Below are 8,421 nucleotides of genomic sequence, written 5' to 3'. Positions count from 1 at the left end.
GGCAGGTCGTAGTCGTGCTTCCAGGCCCAGTCGCATTTGGTGTTGGAGTCGTCAAAGTCGTCAGGAGTCGGCGATGGCCTGCCGGACGGGGTCCACGTTGTACAAGTGTCATGCGGTCGCGTTTATTTTTTCAGTTTTTTGTCTTGTCAATTGTCGTAACTTTACTTTCGGTTTTATTTTGTCATCCCTTCCGTTTCAGTTCGTGTTTCCTTCCTCGGTGTTTGGTTGTCTTGTCTTCCCTGATCCCGATCGTGTGCACCTGCGTAATCGACACTAATTGTCATCACCTGTGTCCCCGCCCTTTTGTGTGTATTTAGTCCGTGTCTTCCCCTTGTCTTGTGCCAGTGTGTCTTGCCTCGTCCCGACCACCAGCGATCCCTTGATGTCCGAACTCTCTGTAAGAACCCTCCTTTTTGTCTCGCCACCGAGCGACGCTTTTGTTTGTGCCTTGGTCTCCATCGCCTTTTTGTCTCGCCCCAGTGCGACTCCTTTAGTTGGTACTTTTTGCTACGTGTTTTCCCTCGTAAGAGGCGTTTTGATTTGTACTTTTAGCCTTTTGACTCGCCTCAGTGCGACACCTTTTGTTTGTACTTTTTGCCACGTGTTTTCCCTCGCAAGAGGCGATTTGATTTGTACTTTTGCTCAGTGTGCTTGCTGGAATAAATCCCAGAAAGAAACGACTCTGCATCCGAGTCCTCCGTCTTGTCCCTTGCCTGACAACAAGACCTCCAGCTCGGGCACGTGCTTGCGCAGCTCCCGCACCAGCTCTTCGGGCGAGAAGCTCATGGCGTTGATGTTGTATGTGCACATGCTGAGTGTGTCGGCCGGTGCCTCCAGCACCTCCAGGGTGGCGCGTATATCATGGAAAGCCGCGTGTCGGGCTGCAGGAAGCACTCAAACTTGCCCGTCTTGAGAGCATCGTGGAACATCTGCACGGCGTAGTCGTGCCCTCGCCGGGCATGGAGTCGGCAGAAATGATGGGGTAGTAAAGATCACCTTCTATCTTCTGTCTGTTCTTCTCGCCATTCCTTTACTCATGCATGGAATTACTCCTGCACACCACATCACAGCCCGCAGCAGTAAAGTGTTTGCTGGGGACACTCCCTTTGTGACATCATACTCGCTTCAATTTGTCGTCTTGAGACGCATGGGGGAGTGTGCTGTGTTACTGAACTGAGGCCAAAACGACAAGTCTTGTCTGCAGGGCTGAGAGGAAATCGGCTGTTTCTAATGAGCACTTGCAAATGGGGTCAGGATGGTGATAATTTAAATATTTCAACAAGCAGGCATCCGAGGCATCAATATCTGGAATTGATGCACATGATGCTTACTGGCAGCGCGACGGCACTGTATCTTCTGCATAAACAGCGGGTAACTGTGACGAAGAGGTCCAGTGAGCAAAGTGCTGCTGGTTGCCTCACCGGCAGTGGCTTGCTAACATGGTCGGTGGTGGGCATGGAGCTGTTTTGCTCTGCCACACATTACTGGCTGGTAAGAAGCTGAATTCATTCTACTAATATCGTATGTTTAGCCGTCAAAAGAAATTTCTGCCTCAGCAAGCCACAGGAGCTAGCGGGAGCTAATCGCCGTGTCTGTCTGTCTGCCTGACTGCGTTTAGGCCTGTAACAACTTTAGCATCGTCCGAAAACTATGATAATTTGCTACGAAGATTTGTATGCTCATTCCTACTGTTCACTGCAACCTGTAAATGTAATTTATTTTTGTGGAGAGAATAGTGGGTAATTGGAGGTCACATTTGATGTCACTCTATCCAAAATCTTGTGCAGAACCGTTTATTTTCACAGGTTGAATTGAACAAGAGTAGGAATGTGCATATGAATTGTGGTGGCAATTAACTCATTCAACCAGGCGTTGTCAAGATGGTGAAAAACAGGCGTTGTCGAGTCGGACAGGGCAAGGTGAAATTGTGGTCAGGGACAGGCGATCGAGGTCAGACCAGATAGATTTCAGGATAGGTCATCATCTAATGTTGTCTGTCCTTCGGATTCGAAGATGACCATTGACTTCAATCTAGATCAATGAGCAGGGATTGTGAGCCCGGAGGTGACTGATGAGACCAATCCAGGCCCTGAAGGCTCCCCCGCATGTGGGATAAAGGTGGGTGTATTTGCTGTAATGGCGGCAGCTCGGGCCTCGCATTCGTTATGTTTTCTCTGGGTCTCATGCTGCGTTGAGTTTTGGCGAGCTCCAGTCGTGAGCCTACATCGCCAGCTTAGGTGGTCCAGAGAATGCATCGCCCAGCTGTTGGTGTCGATGCTGAAGTCTCTGAGAGAAGCTTTCAGGCTGTCATGCACATTTCAGCAGGGATAGCGTCGGATTCTGGTGCTTTGCTTCTTCTCAATCAGCAGCTGGGTCCCATCTGCATTGAGGAGGGGCGAGGATGGTTTGTTCTGATGCGCTCAAAGGAGTTGTTTTTCCTCTCCGAGCAGCACCTGTATCCCTTCCTCCTTTTCGTTGCACCAATCTTGGGTACGCCAGGTAGCTGGTCCGATGTGTTCAGAGGCAGTTGAGTATACGACGTCTCTGAAGGTTAACCACTGCTCCTCTATGCTGGCCCCATCATCGAGCATTGCATCAGTTAGTTCACTCTGGAAGTCCTTGGAGAAGTCTTCTGCAACTTTGCTGCACTTGAACTTGGAGATGTTCAGTCTCTTCGCAGTCTTTTGCCTTCTCACAGGCAGGATGCGGAATTTGACCCTGGACATGATGAACAGTCCAGCAGTCAGCACTACTTGGTCACTTTGAAGGTCCTGCGTATCCCTATTCCTGATGATGATGTAATCAATAAGATGCCAATGCTTAGAGCGAGGGTGCATCCATGACGTCTTGTTATGGGTGGGCAGGTGGAATATGGTGTTGGTGATAACAACGATTTGAGCAGCAGTAAACCGTTGCTGTTCCATTTGCCGATGCCACATTTCCCTATGATTCCTTCCCAAGTCTGATGGTCTGTCCCTACTCCGGCGTTGAAATCCCCGAGAACCAATAGCTTCTCTGATTGTGGGACTGCTGCAATGGGGGCATCCAGTTCTTCTTAGAACTTGTTCTTGACATCATCTGGGTTTGTCATCATTGGAGCATAGGTGCTGATCAGTGATGTGCACGTCTTGTTAGCAAGCGGCAGCTGGAGGGTCATACAGCTTGGAGGGATCCCCACCAGCCGTGGTAAGCTGGCCATGGTGATATGAAACAGACTATGTTTAGGGCACCTTTTCTAGCCCCTTCCTCCATAGAGGTGAGCAGAGCGAATCGTAAAAATGTCTGCTCAGACAACCAGGGGGTTGTCGAACTCCACTGCTGCTTCGGTCCAATAAAGAGCAACCACATGCCCTGAGCCGCCTCCGTATAGGTCTGTGACTGTCAGTGCCTAGTGTATCCGTAGCTGCTGATTTGCCACACGCCCATCGCCACAGGACCTGTGAAGGTTGCACAGGATGGTTTGAAGTCATGACTTGCCATGACTTGGAATAAAGTGAGGGTGAGCTGCGCAGAACGTCAGCCTCACTTTTGTCCGAGACCATTGAGATCCAGTGGCAAGACAAAGTCAAGATGACCGGAGATAGAAACAAATGCAGTGGATGACCGTGATGTCCTATGTGTCCTACTGTTAGAGTGTTCCTCACTCTAACTTCTTTGCAAGAACCACATGTGAGACAGTTTGGCCATTTTACGCTCACAAGCGGAGAAAGCCATGAGCACCCTGTATAGTACAGAGGTGCTTGAAAGCAGTCTGACTTACGCCTCTTGCAAGGGGATATTTATTGAGAGAAAACAGGGTGGGGGTGAGAGTGAACAGGTTTCGTGAACCCCCGGCAGCTGGTCAATCAGAGCAGGGGGTCTTAGCACTTTGTTTTACGTTGTTGCGGTAACAGAAGACGTTTGATTGTTTCCTCTGCAGCTGGTTAATCATTATAGTCTACACTCCAACATAATCATACGATCAAAATAATTTGTCAACCTACCATGCCCTATGTGCTCCACGAGGCATTGCTGGTAATCGCCTTTCAGCCAAGACCCCCTTAGCACTTTGTTTTACGTTGTTGTGGTAACAGAAGAAGTTTGATTGTTTCCTCTGCAGCTGGTTAATCATTACAGTCTACATTCCAAGATAATTATACGATCAAAATAATTTGTCAACCTACCATGCCCTATGTGTTCTATGATGCATTGCTGGTAATCGCCTTTCTGTCTCATGCTGGCGCCACCTGCGACAGGACCACGCCCCCCTGTCAGTGGAATCGCCGTCACCTGCCACGGGCTCATGGACAGCACTATATCAGCGGCGCCAGCGCAGACCCGAGTGTCAGTTTTTCCCGTGATGCTTCGCCTATCAGTCCCTGAGGAACTGATTTTACAATTCGGAAATCCGCAGAACTGCTTGTCCACCCCAGCCAGATCGCCGCTCCAGCGCCAGCTATTCCCATCATCCCCTTCCACAATAAAGTCTCTGTCGCTACGCACTTGGCTGTACTGTCTGATCCCTTACACTTTCAGCTTGTTGACTTCAGAAGTAGTCCATCTGCGCTCTCCGCCGAATCCAGACTTCACATGCTGGGTGGACAGAGCCCTGTCAGTAAGAGATCCCAGATCTGCAACTTCCGACATATCTTGTGGCATGCTTGCAAGCTAGTGGAGACTCGTGGCGGTGGAAGCGTCCAACTTCTCTCCATGATAAGGACTAGCTTGTATCATGCCATGATGATGATGCCATCATGTACATCTACCGCTTGATGGCACCATAGCGTAAATAATGCCTAATGGTAGTGGGTTTCGGTCGGTCAGTCGGTTTATTGTAATCGTTTTTTATAATTCACAGGCTGGCATCAAGTCAGCTGGAAGCCGGAAGAAAGTTGGATTCTGACCGTCCAGTTGACCTTTGGGAGCTATTTCTCACATTCAAGAAACTCCCAACATATCGTGTATGAGAAAAACAAACACTTTTATAAATTTTTACAATGTTTTTGGTAAATACATGTAAATCTCATTTTTATGCGGACTTTGTGGTCCAGAATTTGGGAACCGCGTTAACCCCGAAAGCGCGTGCTATGGATAGTGTTTTTTTTTATTTTTATAGAAAGGCATGTTTTTAATTCTTTGTATGCCAGCGACGAGAATACTCGTCATTGACATTAATTCCGTCGACGAGTATTCTCATCAACTTATTTTAATTTTAATAATGGGTAGATAAGACTCCCGGCTGGCCACCTCTCCACTTAAAATCAAGTCTATCGAGCATTGTAGTGGTTAACTCTGACCACTTGATAGCAGAGTTACTCTTGCTGGCTCATAAAGAGGTAAACTGTAAGCCCATCCATCCCACATGGGAGAACAATGGGGAATGTAGTTGTAGAGTTATGAAGGAAGAAGTCAGAGAGTGAGAGAAGATGGCAAAACGGAAGCGATCAGCTTTCAAGTAGCTAAAAATTTAGCAAACTATTGCTCTTCATGATAGCGGTAGAACAAAACGATGGAGAGAATTTAGAGGAGATGGCTGTGAGTACCCGACAGACACGGAAGTCTGCATCACAAGCCACCGCCGGCTTGGTCATACATGTAGTGTGTGCTTTGTGCCACAGGTCAAATGATTCACCGTCATCTAATGAGTATTCTGATGTGGGATACAGTGACGCACAAATACGTTAATTCTAAATAGCAAAACACACACATGCATTTTGAGCACCAACACAAACATTTTTGAACATTTGTAAATAGTTTGTCAAATGTGAAAATGTTGCTGTTTGCGCATGTTATCAAATATGAAAATAAATGTTTTTGCCATCAAAAACACATTTTCGTTATTTTTGTTCATGTTTTATAAAAGGGAAGGGCTGTTGAGATGTTTGAGATGTCACTAAACCAAATAATATTAGTCTCAAAGTCGCAGTTGTGCATAAATACGTCTTGCTGATTTGAGTGAAACCAAGCTATATTCAAATGGTGATAACTAAAGAACGGTATAGGTAGATTCTAACCTTTGCCGTAGACATAGGCAAACTACGGCCCGCGGGCCACATCCGGCCCACGGGGCCGTTTAATCCAGCCAATGGGGTCAATTTAGAACCAAATTCAGCCCGCCAGTCAAAAAGTTTGCCCACCCCTGGGTTAGAATCATACTTTTTTTTCTAATTAAAGAAGGGAGCCCAATCTTTCATTTGGTACCACCCGTGTGTATATAGCCATAGCACACAATATTCTGTAGGCTTTACAAAATAAGTGAAAATGCTCAAAATTGGCTGGGATTTTAGGGGTTATTTTTTCTGAAAATGCTTGGCATTTAAAGATTTCATCAGCCGAAGGGGTCCTTTGTTACGTCAGTTTAGGTCAGGATGTTGTTGGGTAGCCGAAGGGGTCCTTTTGCTGTCTGTCACCGTGAATTCTCCAATCTGTTGACATTTTATTAAAAGAGAAGCAATGTGTAAATGACAATATCAGGCGCATTGAGTAAGTCATTTTGATTCTATGTGAATTGGATGGAAGAGAGAATTAAACAGCCACTTATTCTACTACTGTGTCCAGCAACGCTCTTTTTTTACTGCTCTGTGATTAAGGGCTCTTGACTTATTCCCCATAAAAGTGTCAGGCGGTCATGTTTATTTTCCGGATTTCCGTCTTGTCTTGTCTGTGTAGTTGACACTAATTGTCAGCACCTGTGTCCCCGCCCTTTTGTGTGTATTTAGTCCGTGTCTTCCCCTTGTCTTGTGCCAGTGTGTCTTGCCTCGTCCCGACCACCAGCGATTCCTTGCCGTACGACTATTCTCCTCCACCTCAGAGCGACGCCTTTTGTTAGTGCCTTTTTTCCCATAGCCTTTTTTGTCTCGCCCGAGTGCGACGCTTTTTGTTTGGACTTTTGCCGAATGTTTTTCCCTCGCAAGAGGCGCTTTGAGTTGTCTTTTTGGTCATCCTTCTATTGGAATAAATCCGTGAAAAGAAAGACTCTGCACCCGAGTCCTCCGCCTTGTTCCCAGCCTGACAAAAAGCCTTAAATCACTAGTGTCAATATTCAGTTCACTCAAGTGTCCATTTAAACAGCCCGCTACCATGTCGTAAAAGATTTTCCTATATGATTATCAGTTTATCTGAGGTATGTTGAAAGTAGATTCATCCCAATAATATGGTCCCAAACCGGTCAGGCTGACAATGATTATGCTTCCATCCATCTGTCCATTATCTGAACCGCTTCTCCTCTGAACGCTGGAGCCTGTCCCAGTTGACTTCGGGGAGTACCCTGAACTGGTTTCCACCCAATCGCAGGGATTACTACTTTTATATGCAGTTAATAACCCTTTGAAAACCCAAACATTGCCAGTACTCAAGGTTTTAAAGGCCATGTAAACATGTGCAAAAACCTGAATATGCCCCTTGCTGTGGGCTTTAAAAACCTGAATAAGACACTAAGGTTTCCCCTTTTCTAACCAGAATATTTAGTCATGGAAACTGCAATCGGGTTGAGAGACCGAGCATATAAATTAATTCTGTGCATGCTCTTACTCTCTGCACAAGTTATACACGAATTCAACACCTTTACCATAGCGAGTCTAATTTGAGTATATTAGTTTCGTTTTGACATTATTTTCCATCTTTACGGAGAAAAGGCAAAGTGTTCAGAAAGTCCATGCATTGAGCGTGCAACTTGCTGGAGATACACAAGCAGAGCAAAACAATTGATTGATTGATTGATTGATTGATTGATTGTTGATTGATTGATTGCTACTTTATTGATCGGGGGGGGGGGGTCAGGTTCCCAGCAGCATTCATACCACAGAGTGGGTATATAAAGACACACAGATGACATGAGCGCAACTCAATAGGGTCCTATAAAAGGCTGCCACATACAACGGCGCCACAAAGAAAGACAATAAGTGCAAAGCAAAGCAACAAGACAAGAACAAAAGAAAAACGTAACAGCAGGCCAGCTGGTGAGAGGCCGAAATATTGTAAATGGTCCCGCCAACCAGCCCCCATCAATACCATAAGAACACCCCAAAAACACACACAAAAAAGCCTCCACGGGATCCATAAACAGGTGTAAGGGCAGTCAAGTTCAACGGTGCCCAATGGACCGTGGTTGTGAATCGTTGAAACATCACAAAACAGGCAAACGTGTGAGCAGCGTTCTGGGCAGATGGTCACTAAGGGGCAGGCACAGCAAAAGTCGTTGGTTCGGACGAGCACGAGGGAGCGGACCTCTCACAGGGGTCGCGGCTGCGAGGCCAAGTCGCGGGAGCCGGACGAGCAGGATGATTGTCGTTGAGTCGCGCCGGTCCCGACCGATGTGCGCAGTCATCCTCGGAAAAAACATTTATGATCCGAACCGATCTGCGCACGCCGAGGTGGTAGAAGGCACCGGCATCGCCGAATGGACAAATAGATAGAAAGAGAAAGGAGAAAAGAAGGAGATAA

At 46.8% G+C, this 8,421-nt stretch overlaps 1 long non-coding RNA gene across 1 annotated transcript; it reads left to right on the top strand.

Moving 5' to 3' along the window:
* The first annotated feature begins 1,075 nt into the window (after positions 1 to 1,075).
* Positions 1,076 to 4,481, top strand: LOC137840269 (uncharacterized). The gene is made up of 2 exons (XR_011086801.1): positions 1,076 to 1,491; positions 4,236 to 4,481. It is a non-coding gene; the product is annotated as an uncharacterized lncRNA (long non-coding RNA).
* Positions 4,482 to 8,421: the final 3,940 nt, after the last annotated feature.

This window comes from Syngnathus scovelli, chromosome 4 (assembly GCF_024217435.2).
Source record: "Syngnathus scovelli strain Florida chromosome 4, RoL_Ssco_1.2, whole genome shotgun sequence".
NCBI classification, from domain to species: Eukaryota; Metazoa; Chordata; class Actinopteri; order Syngnathiformes; family Syngnathidae; genus Syngnathus; species Syngnathus scovelli.
This window is presented reverse-complemented; position numbering and strand designations above follow the sequence as displayed.